This window comes from Heliangelus exortis, chromosome 5 (assembly GCF_036169615.1).
Source record: "Heliangelus exortis chromosome 5, bHelExo1.hap1, whole genome shotgun sequence".
In the NCBI taxonomy this organism is placed as follows: domain Eukaryota; kingdom Metazoa; phylum Chordata; class Aves; order Apodiformes; family Trochilidae; genus Heliangelus; species Heliangelus exortis.
This window is the reverse complement of record NC_092426.1, coordinates 4,249,275-4,270,950: the sequence shown is the minus strand read 5'-3', so window position 1 is coordinate 4,270,950 and position 21,676 is coordinate 4,249,275. Positions and strand designations below refer to the sequence as shown.

At 48.2% G+C, this 21,676-nt stretch overlaps 1 long non-coding RNA gene across 1 annotated transcript; it reads right to left on the bottom strand.

Moving 5' to 3' along the window:
* Window positions 1-8,901: 8,901 nt before the first annotated feature.
* LOC139796691 (uncharacterized) lies at window positions 8,902-20,098 on the bottom strand. Its single transcript, XR_011726097.1, has 3 exons — window positions 19,961-20,098; window positions 10,578-10,654; window positions 8,902-8,980 (listed from the first exon to the last, which is right to left on the bottom strand). It is a non-coding gene; the product is annotated as an uncharacterized lncRNA (long non-coding RNA).
* Window positions 20,099-21,676: the final 1,578 nt, after the last annotated feature.

Genomic DNA, 21,676 nt, shown 5'->3' with positions numbered 1-21,676 from the left:
GGGACATCTTCCATCCTCACCCCTCCAGCATCTCACCACCAGCACCCAGCTGAGGTCACCGCAAGCACCCACCCTACAAGAGGTGGGATCCATCTGCTCCTGCCACCTCTGGTGGCCTCACTCAGAAATTTGCCATAAAACACCCCCAGGACCCTGCTGCATCACCCTGGGGGAAAAAGCAAAGAATAAGGACCCTTTTACAGCAAAAATATCCCCCTCTGGGTTAGGGCCATGGGTTAGAGCTCAAGACCCTTAACCCCAGTTTAGCAGCATCAGCTGGGGGGATAAAGTGGTTTTTCCTTGACTTTCATAGGGCCAAGCCCCAATGATGGAAGTGGCAGAATATTTTGGCATATGGAGCCTGTGGCCAGTTCAGGAAGGAGCTGGTTAGCCCCCAGACATCCCCTGGGCCAGTGGAGTGAGGAACCATTTTCCTTCACTTTTTTTTATGAGATTGATATGCTCTGAAATTAGTAACCCTCCATTAGCTCTCCAAATAGCTCTGAATCATTAGGGTCAGTACTTCTGCACTCCTCAAAATGAGCTTTTACCTGAATTAACATCTCAAAGAGGCAGGACTCCCTTCCCTGCTTTTAATTCCCTCTTCTCCCTGCACATCAGGATGGGTTTGGTGGCCAATCCAAAGCCCCGCATCCCAAATACATTCAGAGGAACCTGCTGGCTTGTTTAAAATGTTCTTTTCCCTTCCCATTCTTTCCTAAATGCCTATTATATTAATGTTTAAAATCCATTTAAGTTCATCATGGGTGGCTTTGTGAAAAGACACCAGCTCCATCACTGTAATTAGATGATTTATTGCCCTCTCGTGGTGACACACGCTAACTAGAGAAGCTGTGATTTAAATTGGATGATCCTTCCAAGAGTGTTTGAGTGAGAAATAAAGGGAGAATTATTAATACTATTAGAGAGCAGCAGTGTATACATGCAAGGGATATACTGTGCTAGGAGAGGGATTAGCCGAAACTTGTTGGCTTGCAGCTGGGCTCTGCTTTCCTGTGTATCCAGCCCGATGGGAGAGCCACATCTTCAGCAGCTGGAAATAGGAGCAAGGCAAGGAGCTGGCACGGTGATGGGAACATCCTAAAAACCAACATGTTCACCAAACCCACCAGCTTTAGAGGGGAAAACCATAGGCAAGCTTGGGATGGCTGCCCCAAGCCCAGCCAAGTCCTGGCTCCGTCCCATCTCTGCCCTGCCTCCTTTTTGGAGGGCACAGGAAGAAGTGAAGGAGGTAAATTTTACTTTTTTTTTTTTTTTTTTTTTTTTTTTAATGGAATTTTTGCTTCCTCTCTGTCGAGTAAAACACATTAAGCACTTACCTGGCTTGCAAACCTTCTTCCCTTCAACCATCCAACCCAGCCTGACTCTTGGAGAGGTAGAAGACTCCCAGAGTTAACCCACTGTAAGACAGTTTCCCCCACCCTAGCAGTGAATCCACATTAACATTTTTCTCTGATTCAATTAAAAAAAAAAACCCAGGCAAGCCTGAACTGCAATAATTTGGTATAAAACCCAAGTGCAGACCTAGCCCGGAGCTGTTATTCAAACGCCTGGGTTAATGCAGTGTAAAACCATGAGCACATCCTCTTACAACGGGGCTTAAATCTTTTAAGAGTGGCTTATACCAAGCCAGTTTGAGTCAATTCCTCACCCAGTGAAGCTAAATTGAAAGAAGCATCAGCCCCCAAACACCAAGCTGCTCTTTCCTGCTCCTCACACACAGCAATGGCTTTGGCCAAGTGCCTGCTGGAACAGTGGGAAAAGAGAGGGGACCAGGGAGTCTTGGTCAGAATGTCACCCAGCTTGAGCCCTACTCCTCTTTGACAACACAGCTGCCCCACTCTTGAAGCTGCAAGACAAGAGGGCACAAGAGGTCTCAAGTTGTGCCAGGGGAGGTTTAGGTTGGACATTAGAAAGAATTTCTTTACTGAGAGGGTGCTCAGCCATTGGAATGGGCTGCCCAGGGAAGGGGTGGATTCTCCATCCCTGGAGCTATTTCAAAAGAGCCTGGATGTGGCACTCAGTGCCATGGGCTGGGAACTGCAGTGGGAGTGGATCAAGGGTTGGACTTGATGAGCTCTGAGGTCCCTTCCAACCCAGCCAGTTCTATGATTCTACGATTCTATGCCCTGTGCTGGAGACTGCAGCATGACCATGCTGAAGAGGACAGATCTCCAGTTCACAGAATGGTTTGGGTTGGAAGAGAACTTAAAGCTCCTCCATTGCCACCCCCTGCCATGGTCAGGGACACCTCCCAGCAGCCCAGGTTGCTCCAAGCCCCATCCAACCTGGGCTGAGACACTGCCAGGGATGGGGCAGCCACAGCTTCTCTGGGAAACCTGGCACAGGGGCTCAGCACCCTCACACCAAACAGTTTCTCCCTCACATCTCCTCTCCATCTCCCCTCTTCCATCTGGAAACCCTTCCCCCTGATCCCATCCCTCCCTGCCCTTGTCCCCAGTCCCTCCCCAGCTTTCCTGGAGCCCCTTCAGGCACTGGAAGGTGCTCTAAGGTCTCCCCATTGCAGCTTCTCTTCTCCAGCCTGAACACCCCCAGCTCTCTCCCTGGCTCCAGAGCAGAGCTGTTCCAGTTCTCCAGCCATATTTTAGCCTCCCCTGGACTCACTCCAGTGTATCCTTCCTTTTTATTTGGCATTTTTAGACTACCCAAAGTCATTGACCTAATTAATGTACAGATCAGCAATGAGTTAGGTTCTTATCAACAGACTTATTTACATTCGCTCTTCAAAGAAGAAGAAAAAAAGCTTTTCTAGCTCTACTAACACAGCCTTTTCTCCAGAAAAAAACAGTTCATTTTTAAATTTTATTTAATTGGATTTGATATCCTAATTCTGATTTCTGCAGAAATTGTCACCACTAAATAGAGCTGAGCTTGCAGGAGAGGTGTCCTCACGGTCAGGTATTAGAACACCCAAACAAAGCAATGTTGGTTTTTAACATTTGCCAAAACACAACTGTGTCAAGGAAAGAAGAGAGAAAACCTGGGCTGGTTTCATACCCTCACACCAAACAATTTCTTCCTCAGAACCCATCTAAAGCTCTCCTCTTACCATCAGCAAAAATCACACCCATCTACTCTTCAAACTCAGAAAAAAAATCTCTTTGGATGCCCTGTGACCACCAAACGTGTGTGTGCAGGTGGGGAATTTCCACTGATAAAGGAAAAATAAAAGAAAAAACTTTTCCTTGGCCTGACACAAAACCTGGAAAGCACACACTTGTTCCATAAACATCACCATCAAACTGGGGTCACCCTGGCTGGCAGGAGGCCCAGGAGCTCCCATCAGAAGCATCTTGACCTGCACGGAGATAAATTCCTGTGTAGTAACTAAATTAAATCAGGTCTTGATTTTTGGCATAGTCATTAGGAAGTTCCTTGGTTTGGTCCTAGGAGGCCATGAACCCCAAATGCTTCATCTCCATCCTCCTCACCCCCCCAAATCCCCACCCCAGTGCTGAGCAGCACCTCACCAAAAGCCAGAGGCAACCCCAAATGTTGTGACCCCCAAACACTCTCTTTACCTGTGTTCAGCCAGGCAGACCTCCTGCCCTCTGCATCCCTTACCCACAACAGGCAGGAAACATCAAAATCCCTTGGAAGATCTTCAGGAGATTCAGTAGACACCATTTTTTAGGGTCTTGCCATTCCTTCTGGGCCCAGAACTGGAGATACTTTTCTTTGGGCAGAGAAAACCAGTTTTTAATCCATTTTGTGTGCAGTCTCATGGACCTGAGGGAGTGATAATATTGAATAAATCACTGAGTGGAAGAATTAACCCTCTGCAAGGTGATGCAGAGCAAGAAATCTGCTGCTGAGTACTATGAAAACTACTAAATAATAAAAAAAAAATCATTAGAGGCAGCAGCACCATTTAAATACCAAGATGAATGAACCCATTTGGTTTGAAACTCTCCTCCCCTGCTCAGCACATCCCCCCAGCCACCCAAGAAACCAACTCCTTGACCTTCATGGCAGGAAAAGGCTGAGGGGGAGCAGTTTTGGGCAGACCAGTGGTGAGCTGCAGAGAGGTTTTCCTGCAAGTTTTGGGGGTGCTCAGCAAAAAAAGGACCAATCTGTAACAGCACTGGGTGTTGGTCTCTTCTCCCCAAGAACAGGTGATGGAGCCAAAGGAAACAGCCTCAGGCTGTGCCAGGGGTGGTTTAGGTTGGAATGATTTAGGTTGGGAATGATTTCTTCCTGGAAGAAGGTTCCCAGGGAGTGGAATCCCCATCCCTGGAGGGGTTTTAAATCCCTGGAGATGTGATGCTGAGGGCCACGGGGCAGTGGTGGCCTTGGCACTGCTGGGTTAACCATTGGACTCAATCACCTCAAAAGTCTTTACCAACTCAAAACAATTCCACTATTCCATAAAAAACTACCCTGCAGCCCTGCTCTGATGCTCCCACTACTCCAAGTTATCCCTAAGGTTTTCCAGGCTTGTGAAAGAACCATCACCTACCCACAAAAAAAAAAAAAAAAAAAAAAAAAAGAAAAAAAAAGAAAAAAAGAAAAAAAAAGAAAAAAAAATTCCCCTCTAAGAAAAAGGGTTATTTTGGGTCTTTCGTAGAGTCGAAAAAATGCCGTGAGATTTTTTTTTTAATTTTTTTTTTTTTTTCCCGGGTGATGCCGGGGAACAGGATCCCTGCTCCATCCCTGCTCGGGCATCAGATGGCAGCAGCGCTCAGGGATGGAGGGGCCCGGGCAGCCGCAGCTCAGCCCCCACCCCCCCTCCTGCATCAGGAAAGGAGCCAAGGACCCTGATTTGGGTCATTTCTGCAAAAAACAGAAGGTTTGGCTCCTATGGTGCATTACAGGGCAGCGGCCAACGTTGAAGGGTGGCAGGGAATAAGGGGTTTGGGAAAGCTTTGGGGTGGCAGCAGAGGAATCGCTGACTGTGGCCTCCAGAATCTTTGGGATGGATCCCAAAGCAGCTCTGTCCCCATCCCAGGATGAGGGTGGGAGAGAGGGAGGTGTCAGGATGGTGCTGAGCATGAGGGTGGTGGGGGCAGAGAGCTGGGCACAGCTCCAGCAGTTTCAAGGTCATCTCCTTGATGCACCCTCATCTGCTGGGGAAAAAAAAAAACAAAAAAAAACAAAAGAAAGAAACAAACACCAAAAAAAAAAAACCAAAAACACCACACTAAAAAAAAACAAACAAAAACCAAACCAAAAAACAAACAAACAAAAAGGAAAAAAAAAAAAAAAAAAACCAAGAAAAAAAAAACAACCAAGAAACAAACACACACACAAGGAAAAATTTTGCACAGATGAGGGCTGACATTCAACCTGGGGGGTTGGGGGAAGGTGACACAGAGTGTCAGGGTATCCTGCCTGACTTCTGGAAGCAATCTGTGGAACAAAAAGCAATATTTTTGCTTTTTCCAAATCCAGAAGTGATTTGGGGCTGATTGCTCTGCATCCCACCCTGGTGTCACAAGCATCCTCCTCCCCAGAGACCTGATGGCAGCAAAATGGGAAATTCCCAAAAACCAGCTGGCCAAATTGGGATGCTCCAGCTTTTCAGCTTCCTGGGGAAGAGTTGAGGAGATGCTGAGGGTCTTTTTCTCCGGAGCTGGGTGCACAACTTGCAATAAAGGGGATGTGGCCACCAGCCCAAGGTGGCATCAGGGACACGTGCAGCCCTTGCTCCATCCAAATCCTTGGAGCTGGCTGGGAGCTGCAATGCAGCTCTCTGCTGATGGAGATGCCAGGTCACAGCCAGAGAGCAGCTGTTTTAATGTGTATTTTCATTAAAAAAATAAAATAAAATTAAATTTAAAAAAAAAATTTAAAAATCAATGTTTCCAGCCCCAGCTCTCGGGTTTTGTTCCCATCTGGAACAGCCCACGACTTGGTTAAAAAAAAAAAAAAAAAAAGTTGAAAAGGGGAAAAAAGATATCTTGGCTGTTGCTGCAGCAAATTCATGGCCTCAGGAGGGGGCAGGGAAGGCACAGTATTTTTTTTTTTTTTCCTCTGCCATATCCACTCCCTCAGTCTCACGTTGCCTTATCTGCTGATAAGAGCCCCAGAGGAAAACCCAGCAGAGAAATCAGCAAGCAGGAGCTGTTTTATCAGGTCCATGTGACAAACACAGGGCTGGAGAGCAGACTGTCCTTTGGCCCCTGAGAGATAGGGGTGCCTGGAAACCAAAGGGCTGGTTTACAAAACCAGGGCAGAGAGATGACACAGCTTTAGGGTTGGTTTGTGTTGGGTTTGGTTTTTTTTTTTCCTGGTACTTCTGTAAGCACCATCCCCACATCATCCCCACACCCAAGGCTCAAGCCCTGCTAATCAGAGGGTGTTTGACCATGGAATGGCTCTAGAAAGTCTTCACTTCAGGAAAAAAAAGAAAAAAAAGGCTTTTTTTATGATTTTTTTTTTTTTTCTGAACCTTCAGCTGGTTTTGCTCCAGAGCCCAAGGAAAGATGCTGAGCTCCAGCATCTGTGCCAGGCCACCAGGATGGCAGCACATGGGGTGACCCTGAAGCCCCCTGTGAGCAACATTTCCCTCAAAAAATACCCCAAAAATATCTCTTCTCTAAAAAAAAAAAAAAAAACCAAAACAAAACCAACTAAAACCCAACCAAAAAACCCAGCAAACCACAAAACAAAGAAACAAACCAAAAAACCAAACCAAACAGAAAAAAACCAAACAAAAAACAAAAAACAAAACAAAAAAAAAAAATCAAAACAACAAACAAATAAAAAATAAAAAAAATACCAAACACCACAAAAGGCTGGAAATATTACAGAGGAAACCCCAGACAAGCTGCCCACAGCCTCCAGACCTGGGCACCATCCCTTTCCCAGGCCAGGTTGGGGTCTGGCATCTTGTGTCCCAACCCAAATATTCCTGCTGGAGCCACTTGCAGAGTGAAAAACCAGGCAGAGAAGCAAGTCAAACAGCTCAATATTACCCTAATTTATATTAAAAAAATTAAGAAAAAAAAAAATATCTCTGTGCCCTCATGACTCAGGGGATTTTGGAGCTGCCCTGCAGCCATGGACACCATGGGGGGGGGGGGGAAAGCCAGGAGGGAACATTTTCAGATGTGGTGAAAAAGTCAGATGGTCCCAAATCACCCCGAGACAACAAGGGCACTGACCCTAAACCAGGGAACCTGCTCACCATGGGATGGATGGAGAGGATGGAAGAGATGTGAGGAAGCCCTCCCATGGAGCACTGGCAGGCAGGGGAAGCTGCTGTCTGGAAACGTGTATTATTATTATTATTATTATTATTATTATTATTATTATTATTATTATTATTATTATTATTATTATTATTATTATTTAGTTTCTTTGGGTGAGGATGTTGCTGAGTGCAGAATGCAGCAACGCCAAGAGGGGGCAGCCCAAGCCTCCACATCGCTGCCTGCCTGGGCCAGACTCTGGGCAGAGAACTGGTGGGATGCTGGGAGGAAGCTGGAAGGGAAAAGGAAAAGGGGAAAGAGAAAGGGAAAGGGAAAGGGAAAGGGAAAGGGAAAGGGAAAGGGAAAGGGAAAAGGGGAAAGAAAAAGGGAGAAAGAGAAAGGGAGAAAGAGAAAGGGAGAAAGAGAAAGGGAGAAAAGGGGTAGGGAAAGAGAGAAGGAGAAAGAGAAGGAGAAAGGGAAAGGAAAATGCAAAGGGAAAGGGAGAAAAGGAAAGGGAAAGAGAAAGAGAGGCAGAAAGAGAGAAAGAGAGAGAGGGAGAAAGAGAAAGGGGAAGGGAAAGGGGAAGGGGAAGGAAAAGGGGAAGGAAAATGAAAAGGGAAAGAGAGAAAGAGAAAGAGAAAGGGAAAGGGAAAGGGAGAAAAGGAAAGGGAAAAGGAAAGGGAAAGGGAAAGGGAAAGGGAAAGGGAGAAGGAAAGGGAGAAGGAAGGGAAAGAGAAAGGAAGAGGAAGAGGAAGAGGAAGAGGAAGAGGAAGAGGAAGAGGAAGAGGAAGAGAGAAAAGAGAAAAGGAGAAGGAGAAGGAGAAGGAGAAGGAGAAGGAGAAGGAAAAGGAAAAGGAAAAGGAAAAGGAAAAGGAAAAGGAAAAGGAAAAGGAAAAGGAAAAGGAAAAGGAAAAAGGAAAAGGAAAAAGGAAAAGGAAAAGGATAAAGGAAAAAGGAAAAAGGAAAAAGGAGGCCTTTCCAACCCAAATCCCAGATGTAAAAACTTTGGGATTGAAAATATGGGGGGAAGCCAGAAGAAAACCCCAACTTCAGAAAGATGAAGCCCTGAGATCTGAACCTGCTCATGGGCAAGACAGTTTTTTTTTAAGATGTGAGGTTCATCTGTCCCCTGAGAACAAAGGACTTCAGGAGGGGGACAGCAGGACCTGATGCAGCAGCTGCCTCACACCTCATCCTAGGGAAGATGAGCTCAGGGCCATGGGGTTGAGGTGCTTGGCTGCTTTATTTTCAAATTGCTTTAGGAAAAAAAAATTAGGGAAAATAAATTTAAAAAAAAGCATCTGAGAAAGTTTCCTGCCCAGGGGGTAAATGGGACTCATGTCCCCTCAGGACCAGGTCTCTCCCTGGGACAGGGGACACTCATGATTCATGGCTGGGGTTTCTGTCTCCCCTGAGCTCTTTTTTCCTTGCAGGAAGAGGCAGCTTTGCACATTTTCAGAGCCTTTAATAAATAGTGACAATAAAAGCAGTGGAGACAGGGTAATGGGCTGTGTCAGTGTGCAAAGGCAGCTCCAGGACATTTAGTGTCACTATTAAAGGCAGGGACCTGGGGGGGAGAAGCAGGTGGGGAGCATCCCCTTCCCCAGGAGACTCAAAATGGGGATTATTCCCCACCAAGACACTGAGCTCTTTTCTCTCTTTTTTTCCATTTCAATGCAGATTTGGGCAGTCTTAGAAAGCAGACGTGTGGCTGTGGGGAAGAGAACAGCACCTCCCAAACTATTGCTCCCAGAGGGTTGAGAGAAGGATTTTATCCCTGTTTGTGGCACTGGGTATTTTCCTTTCTGAAAGAGAAGAAAACCACAAGACCACTTTTTAATATTTTTTTTTTTTTCCTCCTCTTGCTGAAGCTGGGCTACATCCAAGTGAGTGCTGGGAGGTGGTGTTGGGGAAAATCCAGGATGAGGAGATGAGGATCTAGCCCTGAAGTGTCTGGATTTTTTTTTTTAACCCGGAGATAATAAATTAATCAGGGAGAAAAAGAATTACCCAGCAAATTCCCTCAACGTGTCCTACCAATTTAAAGCAATGTTAATGTTGATTTATTGATTTGGAAAGGTACTTACATTTATAAAAGCAGCAAGGGCTTGTCTATAGTGCCAATAATGTAACACAGCCCTGGCTGTCTCTAATCCTACAAGCTCCTTATCAGCACCTAAAGTTCATCACATGAGAAGGCTGCAAAGGGAGAAAAAAAAAAAAAAAAAACATGAAAGTATTTTTCCCTCCCCAACAAAAAGAAAGAAAAAAGGAGGTTAAACCATGTTTCCAGGAAAGGATGAGATAGGAGCCAACTCTCCTGCAAGGAGCCAAGGAGAGAACTAGGGGGGGAAGCAAAGCAGTGATGGGATGGAGCAGTGGGATCCCTGGCACATCCCTGGCTCAAGGATCAATTACTGGAACAACACCATAAATCCCTTACAAAGCCCCAGGAGCAAAAGGTGGTTCCCTCAGGGATGCAGCTGGAAACAGCACTTCCCAGGCATTCCCAGCAGGAAAACTGGGAGCATGGAGCAATTCATAGAATCATTTTGGTTGGAAAAGACCTTTAGGGTCAGACATTCACCCACCAATCCAAGGTGACCACTGTCCCATATCCCAAAGCCTCACAACCACACAGCATCCTTCCAGGGATGGGGACTCCAGTCCTGCCCTGGGCAGCCTGGGCCAGGCCCTGACAACCCTTTCCAGGGAGAAATTGTTCCCAATTTCCAATCCAAACCTCCCCTGGCACAACTTGAGGCTGTTTGATATCATTCATACAAAGAATGATTTGGGGCTGCCTGAAGATGGGTGAATAAACCTAGAAGGATTTTCCCCAAATCCAGGGGGTTGATGCAGGGTATTTAATGGCAGAATTTGGTTTCTGGAAAACCCCAAGGGTTTTGGGTCAGCATTTGCTCATCAAAAAGACACTTTTCAGTAAGAAGGAGGGTTTGGGCATGAGTTTACTCTGGGCAGCTTGGCAAAGTGGGATGCCAAATGCAAAAAAAGGTTTCAGGAAGAAACCAGCTGGGAGATGCTGGGTGCCAAGAGCATGGCAGAGGCCCTGGAAAGACATCCCTGGGGACAGCATAGGACAGGGTTGGCTTTTTTCTCAGGTCACCTCAGTTCCTTCTGCTTGATGCCTCATCCAGAAGAAATTCATCCATGGGACAGAGGCAGGAGGAAAATCCCATTACGTGGCAAAGGCAAACAAATAACCTGCTCCAGGGTGGTTGTCACCAGAGAGAGGGGACTGAAAACATTTTTAGGAAGAGAAGGCAGAAAAGAAATAATTTCTTGTGGATCCAGCACAACCCAGGTCAAACAGGCAGTGTAGTAAGGCCTTGTCCAAAGAAAATCCATATAAACTCCCCACAGTTTGATCACAGTCCTTACCAGGTTGGCAAAGTCAGGGTGAAATAGGAGCTTCTTGCACAAATTCTGCCTCTGGGATTATTCCAGGCTGGAATGACCTGGAGAGAATAAAAAACCAAGGAAAGCTGTCAGTTTTCTCAGCCTGAACATCCCACCTCTTCATCCCATGAAGCTCCAGGATGGAGCATCCATGTCCCCACCCCACATAGATCCCTGCTGGATGGCTCAGCCCCTCAGCAATGGCAAAGAGGAAGGTTACTGTCTCAGCAGACAAATTACCCACAAATTGTACAAGCCTCAGAGGTTGTTTCAGTTACTAAATCATTAAAGCATCTAATCTCTGGAGCCAGGAGGATGAATGTGGCTTGAAAAAAGGGGAAATCTGGGGAGGGGAGGGGGCACCTGCAGCATCTCTCCAGGGGCTGGGCCCTGGGAAAGAGCCCCAGCAAAGTAAAGACATCATTAATAAATCAATGACAGGGAAATGAAAATGGAAGTAGATGAATCAGGGAGCTGATCAGGTCACAGATGAAAAATAGCACATCTGCTGCCTCTTTCAGTGCATTAACAAATAAGGCCACTGGCTCAGACACACTAATGCTTGGAATAATGAAGCTTCAAGACCGATTAGAGCATAAATCACTTTTTTTTAAAACGTGGCTGCTCCCTCCCTGACCACTGGGAGATACATTTGCTGGATCCCACCCCTTCCCAGCAGCTGTTGGATGGTGGAAGGGACCCCAGTTCTGCTCAGGGTTTCTCCAGGGTTGACTCCCAGCAGCTGAACACTAATCCAGATGTTAAATCCATAAAAACAGGTGCCTGAGACCTCCCCACCCACCCACCCACCCACCCACTCGCCAGCTGGATGGGACCCAAGCACTTTCCCCACCTGTAGAATCATAGAATCACCATGGTTGGAAAGGATCTTCAAGATCATGGAGTCCAACCATCAGTCCTCCACCACCTTGACCACTAAATCTTCTCCCCAAGTGCCACATCTCCCCATTTTTTGAGTACACCCCCCTGGGATGTCACCTCCCCAACCTGCTCCCACTTCACCGTTCTTTTGGTGGATAGATTTTTCCTGATATCTGATCTGAACCTTCCCTGGCACAACCTGAACCCATTACCTCTTGCCCAAGAAGCAAGGGGCTGTCAAACCCACTTTAGGGTTTGAGCTGGACTGAAAAAGGGGGTGACCACAGGATGCAAAATTGAGTTGGATTGAAGAAGGGGGTGACCACAGGATGAAAAAATTTCTGCTCCGAGTTATCTGCCTGGATTTTGGGAAGGGAAACAAAAGCAAATTTTCCCTGGCCACGTGCAAAAGCAGGGAGGGACCAGGCCCAGTGGTAACCCACTGGATTTCCCTGGGGATCTTGGGTTTGGGAGCAGGGACAGGAGTTTGGAAGCAGACAGGAACCAAGCAGCCACCACTCACCATCTCCTACATTTTTCATCCTTCTCCCTATTCACATTTCCCCATCTCCTCACTACTGACCATGCTGACACAGCCCAGCACGATGCCCCAAAGGTTCCTGCTTGCTCAACAGCTCCATTCCAGCTGTCCCACCAAAACCCAGCTCCCCCTGTATCACACAACCCTGGAGACACCAGCACCATCAGGCCAACATCACCACGACCACAAAGACCCAGGGGATCTCCCTTCCTCTTTGATCCCTAATTTCTCCCCGCACATCCCCACCATCTCCACCCCATTCCCTGTCACTCACATGGAAATGAGGAAATCCATAAGTTAATCAAGCTGCTTCCCCTCCAGGCTGGTTGTGAGACAGATCATTATTGGTGTTCCTATTTTTAAACACATGAGAAGAGCCTGGACATGATAGCATTGGGGTCACCTGTGTCCCTGGCTTCACCAAGTCCTGACCCCTCCATCAGTGACAGGGGGGTGTGATGGGGGCACAGCCTGCTCCTGGAAATTCAGCCTCCAGGATCATGGGAGTGGTTTAGTTGGTCTCAAGTTGTGCCAGGGGAGGTTTAGGTTGGACATTAGAAAGAATTTCTTTCTGGAGAGGGTGATCAGCCATTGGAATGGGCTGCCCAGGGAAGGGGTGGATTCTCCATCCCTGGAGATATTTCAAAAGAGCCTGGATGTGGCACTCAGTGCCATGGGCTGGGAACTGCAGTGGGAGTGGATCAAGGGTTGGACTTGATGATCTCTGAGGTCCCTTCCAACCCAGCCAATTCTATGATTCTATGAACACTGCCACCTGCAAAGTGACAGAAAGTGCACTTGATCCCCTCCCCCAGATCACTGCTAAAGATGCTAAAGGGAACTGGCCCCAGCACTGAGCCCTGGGAACAGCACCAGTGCCCAGTTACCAACTGGAGTTAACTCCAGTTTAATTATGGATGGGAAGAGGCAGTTCCTCAGCCCTGAGGATAACTTGATGTGGATGACTACCCAGGCTGTTAAAAATAAAAGGGGAAAATATCAAAGAGAAGCCTCAGGCTCCTGGCATGGGGACTCGGGCATGGACCACCGAGCTGCATCCCCCTCAATGCCGGGGCTGCCCCTGGGTCACATCCTGCACTCAGCCCCGGAGCAGCATTCCCCAAAATGATGATTATCCCGTGGAAGCCGCCCCACCACCTGCCTGTAAAAACCAGAACCATCAGAGTTTGCACTTCCAGCCTCATTAAACCTCATTTAAAGGAGGGAAAAAGTTCTGCTGGGGAGGGGGGAGGGCGGGAAATCCGGGGGGAGCCGCTCCACCGGGCTTTTGGGATCATTGCGGGACGGGATTGCGGAGCTTTTAGGGTTCCGTACGAAGCTGCTACCCAATGACTGAAAGAAAAACACCTCTGAAATGCAACCCCTGCTCCTCCTCCTCCTTCTCCAGGCGGATTGGCTGCAGGATGAAAGCAAAAGGGAAGGATGGGTTTGCCGGGAAGGACCGAAATCGCTGGAGAAGGGGATGGGAGGATGCTGGGCTGGGGGGAGAGGGGGAAGGGGTGGTTGAAGGGAAAGAGAAGAGGAACCTGAGGGAGTTTCTGGGATCCTGAGTGAAGATTTCTGTGCCGGCTGGGAGATGCTCTGTTTATCCCAGCGGCAGCTGCCTCGGTTTGTGCTCAAAAGGCAAAGTGACAGCAGGCAGTGACACGGAGTCATTAGGAAGAGCATCACGAAGGAGCCTGGCCGGGCTGAGATTACCTGTTTGCAAGTGATATTAATCACTGAAGCAAAAACTAATTACGTGGTTCACCAGTTTTCCTTCTCCTCCCGATGGCTCTGCTGTGAAACTCCTGGACCTGATGGGCAGGGAGATGCTCTCTGCCATCCCCACGGCACAAAAAACTCCCTCCTGCTATGAAGGAGAAGTTGAAGTGATTTCAGATGAGCCTGGAAGAGCACCACGGGGTCTGTGTGTGAAACCCAAACCTGAAAGGTGAACAAGAGGGAGATTTGCACCGGGAGCTGAATGGGGTCTGCACATCGGGAGCCTCCAAGGTGAAGCCCCCAGGTAGGGGCTGAGCAAAGGGCTTGGGGAAGGGAAAGCCCCAGCTGAGCCATGTGCCCTGTGGAAGGTGCAATCCCACGTTGGGAAGTGGTTAAAAATGCAGATATTGAGCTAGAAAGGATGTCTTGGATGTGCTCCCAACAAATGTCCATCCTTCGAGTCCAAAAGAGTCTGGGGGGGCCAGGCCAGGGCTGGGGGGCAACCCTGCAATGCAAGGGGAAGGGGAAGGGGAAAAAAGGGAAAAAAAGGAAATGGGAAGGGGAAAAAGGGAGAGAAAGAAAAAGGAGAGGAAGAAAATGGAGAAGGAGAAAAAGGAAAGGGAGAAAAGGGAGAGAGAGAAAAGGGGGAGAGAGAAAAGGGAGAGGGAAAGAAGAGAGAGGGAGAAAAGGGAGGGGGAGAAAGGGGGAGGGAGAAAAGGGAGAGGGAGAAAAGGGGGAGGGAGAAAAGGGAAAGGAAAAAAGGGAGAGGGAGAAAAGGGAAAGGAAAAAAGGGAGAGGGAGAAAAGGGAGAGGGAGAGGGAGAAAAGGGGGAGGGAGAAAAGGGAAAGGAAAAAAGGGAGAGGGAGAAAAGGGAAAGGAAAAAAGGGAGAGGGAGAAAAGGGAGAGGGAGAGGGAGAAAAGGGAGAGGGAGAAAAGGGAGAGGAATGAAAGGGAGTGGAAGGAAAGGGAAAGGAAAAAGGGAAAGGAAAAAAGGGAAAAGAAAAAAGGGAAAGGAAATATGGGAAAGGAAAAAAGGGAAAGGAAAAATGGGAAAGGAAAAAAGGGAAAGGAAGAAAAGGGAAAGGAAGAAAAGGGAAAGGAAGAAAGGGAAAGGAAGAAAAGGAAAAGGAAGAAAGAGGAAAGGAAGAAAGAGGAAAGGAAGTAAAGGGAAAGGAAGAAAAGGAGACTAGGAAAGGAGAAAAGGGAAAAGAGGAGAGAAGGAGAAAGAAGAGAAGGGAAAAGAAAAAGGCAAGGAAGAGCTTAAAACATTTTGCAATCCTGGAAACAAGGCACAGATGGGAGCAGCACCAAGGAGAGCCCGGGCTGTGCAGAGCAGCACAACTCAAGTCACCAGCGAGCACTGGCCACGGAGCAAAGTGAGATGGCTGCTGATTAAGTGGGTTAATTCCCATCCCTAAATGATTATTTTATCACAGCCACACTCACTCCTCAGCAAGGCACAGGCTCTGCCTCCACTGCCTGCTCCCCAGCCCTCCTGTGCCAGCTCCCAATCTAGGTCAGAGCTGTGCTTTAAATGCTTTCCAGTATTAAACAAAACCAAAGCACTGCAAATAACACATCTGGGGGAGGGGTTCTGCTCCTGTCCATCAACAGCACTGAAAAAAAACAAATAAAAGATTTCAAGTGACAGGGAGAGAGGAAATGACCTTAGGTTGTGCCAGGGGAGGTTTGGATTGGAGATTGGGAATAATTTTTTTTCTTGGAAAGAAAAGAGAATGGAGCTGGGGAAGGGTCTGGAGCAGAAGTCTGCCCAGGAGCAGCTGAGGGAGCTGGGGGTGTTGATCCTGGAGCAGAGGAGGCTGAGGGGAGACCTTCTGGCTCTCTGCAAGCCCCTGAGAGGAGGTTGGAGCCAGGGGGGGTCGGGCTCTGCTCCCAAGGAACAAGGGATGGGAGAAGAGGAAAGAGCCTCAAGTTGTGCCAGGGGAGGTTTAGGTTGGAGCTGGGGAAGAATTTCTCCCTGGAAAGGGTTGTCAGGGCCTGGCCCAGGCTGCCCAGGGCAGGGCTGGAGTCCCCATCATCCCTGGAGGGGTTTCAGAGCCCTGGAGATGTAATGCCTTGGGACATGGTTTAGTGGTGGCCTTGGCAGTGCTGGACTCGATGACCTCAGAGGTCCTTTCCGACTAAAACAATTCCATGATCTTTGATCTAATCAAGGAAACCCCAAGTTCAGCATCCCAGGGGTTCCCCAGCACACCTGCACCTGGTTAATGGGGGATTAATGGGGGGTTAATGGGGGATGCCCAGCACCCATCACATCCCAGGGATGCTGCTCCTGCCAGGGCTTCACCTTCATCAAAGTCCTTCTGGAGAAGTGTGAGCATCTAAACCAGCTACAAATTAAAATCAAAATCATGCACTTTGCTGTGATATTGGTTTGTATCATGGGCAAGAAGAACCCCAAAGCAATACAGGCACAAGCTGCAAAAATACTGCTGGATGCCACTGCTAAGCTTGGAAAGCCAATAGCACATTCTTTTAAGAATTAAAGGGTGGGAGGGAAGAAGAAGACCTGCAAAAAGTGTCCCTAGGTTGCACAAAAGGTCTCTTCTAACCTGTGATTCTCTGGTGCTCTAAGTGGGTCTCAGACCTTGGGAAGCCTCAAGGAATAATGATTTCCTCTGCTAATATCTGATATATTGCTCAGTTTTGTGTCAAACAATGCTGGCTCTGCAGCTGGTGATGGAAGCTGCAGAACCATCCCCCTGGGTGAAGCTTCATGCTGCTCCTTTCCTGTTCCCACAAACATGATGGGTCTGGTGCTGCCAAAGCTTTGAGCATCACAGGCAGGATGAATCCCTGTGTTTCCAGGGAGCACATGGGATTTGGGGAGCATGGACCATGGGGAAGAGCAGCAGTGCCCTATATCCAGGAGCAAGCCTTCTGAAATCCCCATTGAGGGGCTGCTGGTGAGTGCAGGTTGGGGCTCCAAGTTTGGGGGTTGCAAAGGAGACATTTCTTGACTCCCCTTCCCTGTGAGGGTGCTGAGCCCCTGTGCCAGGTTTCCCAGAGAAGCTGTGGCTGCCCCATCCCTGGCAGTGTCTCAGCCCATGTTGGATGGGGCTTGGAGCAACCTGGGCTGGTGGGAGGTGTCCCTCCCTGACCATGCCATGGGGCTGAAACTGGATGATTTTTCAGGTCCTTTCCAACCTCAACCAGTCTGGGATTCTGGGATTCCACACCCACTCCCTTCTGCTCCTGCTGTGAAAGTGCCTCTTGAAAAGGGTTTCAGACCCGATCAATCCAGCCTCAATTTAATGCCTGTTCCACTCTGCAGGGAGAAGGACACCCCTGTCCAGAAAAATGCACTGACTGGTTTCCATCCTTTTGATTTATAGAGCTCCTGGCTTCAGAGATGTTCCCCTCCCCTCCAAACGAAGGTGATGCTGACAGCTCCATCCATCACCCGGGCTGTCAGAGGCCCAGAGCTTTAAATAAGCTATTAAAGGGAGATCTAGCTGGTTAACAGTCATAACAGACCAGCAGCCAGAGAGGTTACTCACTTCAGTGCCTGGTGAAATTAATTTCCTTTTAATGAACAGAGATAGAGGGAGAGAAAGCTCCAGTCTGGGAGATGCAAAGATATTTCTGACTCCGGAGTTGTCCGGAGCATCGTCTGGAATCACCTGAGTCTGCTTGCTCTGGAGGGGGATTCTGTCTTGGTTACTGATGGCAAAGCCTAATTAAGGGTTTGAAACACCCACAGAGCTTGGGCAGGTGAAGGAGGTGGCAGCTTTTTTATTGGGAGTCCTTGGGAACTGCCAGGATGAGCTGGGATGAGAAACTTAACAACTTCAAATATAAATATATATATATATTTATATTATATAAAACAACTTCAAAATCAATGTTCCCACAGCAGGAGGGTTGGAATGAAATGATCTGTACAAGGTCCTGTCCAACCCAAACCAGCCTTTGATTCTATGAAATAACTTTTGTTTTATATTAACATTACCTATTCTGCTTTTTGTTTCCCTAGGTGCTCATTATTTATAAAAGTGTTTCAGCAGATGTTAAAGATTAAAGTTCTATGGCATAATTAACCCTTGGAATTTTTCTGAACTTTGTAAGCCTTAGAATTAGTGTTAAAATAAATAATCAGTGCTGTTACCCAAAGTTTATTGCATCTGTAGGACTGGAGAAACATGATCCAAGTGTGACTATCTAAGGAAAAGTCCTACAGAAGATTGAACCTGAATGCAGTAACTGTAATTATCCAAAAGGAAGTCTATTACTGTGTGATCAAGCTGTCAAAATAATGATTTGGGGGCTCCTACAAACCCTGCAGAAGATCAATAAAGCCAACCCTGCGTCAGAGCTGGAGAATTTAGGACCTGTATTTTGACCTTCATTCAGGATGGAGCCATTCAAAACACATTTAATAAATGGCTCCTAGTGTTTCTCCTTGATTAAAAAATTAAAATTATTCCTGCTGGGTTGGAGTCACTGTGGGGCCAGGGCCTGCTGTGCTCTCCCTTGCCAAGCCCCCCACATCCCCAAAGCAACCAACAGCAATGGCCAGAGGAAACGTTCCTCAGGGGGTTGTTTCCTTCCCAGCTCCCTGCAGGAAAATCCTGGCACTTTGTCTTTTTTTTTTTCCTGAGCCTGGGCATCCTTGTCACCTTTTCCCTTCCAATTTCCAGCAGCCCATTTCATCCCTTCCCACCCCCCCATCTATCTTGCCCACCCCCATCCCATCTCACATCACCTCCTCCCTGCCCTGCAGCTGATTGATTTCTGCTCCAGGTGGGTCAGGACACCTGGAAATTGGCTTGGATTTCATTTCCAGACCTGGGAAGGGAAGCCAGGGGGGGTTTGTTGGAGATGGGCCCCTCAGTTTAAGAAGGATGTAGAGGTCCTGGAACAGGTCCAAAGGAGGGCAACCAGGCTGGTGAAGGGACTCGAGCACAGGCCCTATGAGGAGAGGCTGAGAGAGCTGGGGGTGTTGAGGCTGGAGAAGAGGAGGCTCAGGGGAGACCTCATTGCTGTCTACAACTACCTGAAAGGAGGTTGTAGCGAGGTGGGAGCTGGACTCTTTTCACAGACGACCTTCAACAAGACAAGAGGACACAGTCTTAAGTTGTGCCAGGGGAGATTTAGGTTGGACATTAGAAAGAATTTCTTCACGGAGAGGGTGATCAGACATTGGAATGGACTGCCCAGTGAGGTGGTAGATTCTCCGTCCCTGGAGACATTTAAGAAAAGACTGGATGTGGCACTCAGTGCCATGGTCTAGCAACTGCTCCGGTGGATCAAGGGTTGGACTTGATGATCTCTGAGGTCCCTTCCAACCCGGCTAATTCTATGATTCTATGATTCTATGTCCAGCCAGAATACCCCCATGGGCCCCACCAAGACAGACCAGCAGGAGGAAATAGGGGACCCCAACCATGCCCCTATCCTTTTAGTACTGGATAACAAATGACCACTGATGCCTTGGGGAAAAACCTTCACTAAACCCTCTGCTTGGCATGAAGCCACCCCCCAAAACAAACTGCTTTGCCTTCACAGACTTTTTTACCCCTGGCTTGCAGGGGAGCAGTGCTCCCAGCCATTAGAACCTTCCTTCTCAGCAGCAGACACAGCTCACTCAGTGCTCAGGGGATGTTCCATTCCTCTGGAGCAGCAAAACCCCCATCAACCCCTCCACCCAAAGGTTTGGTTTCATGAGCACAGAGCCCCAAAATCTCTTTTCTTTATATCCACAGGACAACATTTGGCTCCACAGCCTCCATTCCCAGCCCAGCAGAAGATGGGGAGAATGGTGCTGTGGGATGCTGCCTCTTTCTTGAGCTCCACATGGGAAAAATCCTTCATGTCCCCTCCCTGGGGACTTCTCATGATGCCCCAGGGATGGGGGAGCACACTAATACAAATTAATTAAGAAGAAGTTATTTTTAGCAATGAGCAAGGGCTGCACAAGCCCAGTGGCTCCCTGGCATTGCCACCACAGCCACAGGGGTCACAGGTGGGGTTGGGGGCTGAGATTTTTCTCTTCAGAGGAACTTTTGACGCATCCCAGCAGCAAGCAGAGAGCCTGGAGAAGGATGTGGCCAAGGGACCCCTTCTGCAGACTGACCCCCTGGGCCATGCCACAGCCAGGGTCCACCTCTTGCCTCCATCCTCCATCAAACCAACTCCACCAAACAGCATCCAGGGCTTCCCCATCCCACAGCAAAGCCTGCCCTGAGCTCCTCACCTCCAAGAGTTGTCTCTCCATGGAGCAGCAGCCACTTCAGGATCAACTGGTGTTAAATCTGGGAGAGTTGGGGTTGCTCAGCCTGGAGCAGAGGAGGCTCTGAGGAGATCATGCTGCAGCATTTCAGTTCTTAAAGGCAGCCTGTACTTGGGAACAAGCTTTTTAGCAAGGCTTGAAGTGAACAGGACAAGGGGTGATGGTTTTAAACTGAAAGAGGAGAGATTTAGACTAGAGAAAAGTAAGATTTTTTTATGATGAAGGTGGTAGAACACTGGTTGCCCAAAGAGATGGTAGAGAGCCCATCCCTGGAAACATTCCAGGTCAGGTTAGACAGGGCTCTGAGTTTAGTTGAAGATGTTTCTGCTCATTGTGTGTGTTGGCCTGGATGGCCTTTTAATGGTGCCTTCCAACCCAAACCATTCTGTGATCCTATGATTAACACCTTGGGATTCTCCCTCTCCAAGCTCCTGCTGGGGCAAAGCTGGATCCTGTGTCCCTGCAGGGAGTGGTGAAACCAAGCCCTGGGAAGAATCTGGGAGGAAGGAAATGGCCAGGTCTGCAGCAGTAAATTCACCCTCCCTTTTCCTCACCTTGGGAATCAATGTTTGTTGGTCCCTGAGTTGGTTCCCCCTTGGTATCAGTGATGGTGCCACTGCTCACGTTGGGTGCTGGGGTTTGCAGGGGGAAAATCACCCCCTTGCCAGAATAAAACGAGACACAGAGCCCTTGCCTACCTTGGAATGAGTTTACAAACAGGGATTTTGCTGGCATTTGCTCTCATCCAGGTGATGCTTCTGGGCAAAGAGTCAAACCCAGATCTTCTGTCTCACGTCTCACACCATTTCAGTCCCTTTAACACCCAAAAAAATCAGGTTTCCTCCTTCTGCTCCCACCACTGCTTCTTCCCCCCACCCTGTACGTGCCCAGTGCCATCCTGCATCCACACAGGGAGCTTGCTGGGCTTTAAAAAGGTTGCAAAGAAGAAAGAAGGAGGTTGGTTTCATTCAGATGGGTTCCTGGGTCAGGTTTCAGGGCAGCCCAGGGAAGGTTTGCAGCAGCACAGGGCAAGGGCAGCTCTGCTCAGCTTGGGGCAAAGGAAAAGTACAGCTCAGTTTACCCTGGCACTAAGCTCACCTGAGATCAAGGAAATAAAAAGCTGTGAGGATAATCCAAGCCCAGCCATAGCTGCTGTGTGATGAGTGGGGATGTAATTACAGCCAAACAGGAGCATCACAGGTGCCTGGACCACATCCTGCCCTTCCCCATCATCATGGCACCTTTTTTCCTGGGGATCTGTCTTGCCCTGCAAGAAAAAAAAAAAAAAATATATATATATATAAATAATCATCATCAAGGTCACAGTGTGAGGGCAAACAGCTCCTTTTTGGGCAAGGAGCTGGAGGGAGAAGAGAAGGGTGATGGGGAGCACGTCTGGCCCCGAGGGAAGCTCAGGCAGACAGTGATGAATGGGCAGGAGGATGAAAAGATACAGCTGTATTTATTACCACTGGTCATTTCTGACAGGAGAATGTTAATAAGAATACTAATAGTCAATATTTCTTCAGCAGAGGCTTCATCCAGTTTTAGCTTGCTGGAGCACCAGTAGATGAGTTTCTTCTGGGCTGTTTCCTGCAGCTGCTGCTGTGATGTGATGAAATCTGAGCCACAGCACAGTGGCACAAACTTTATTGGGCTTCCAGAAATCCAATTTTACTG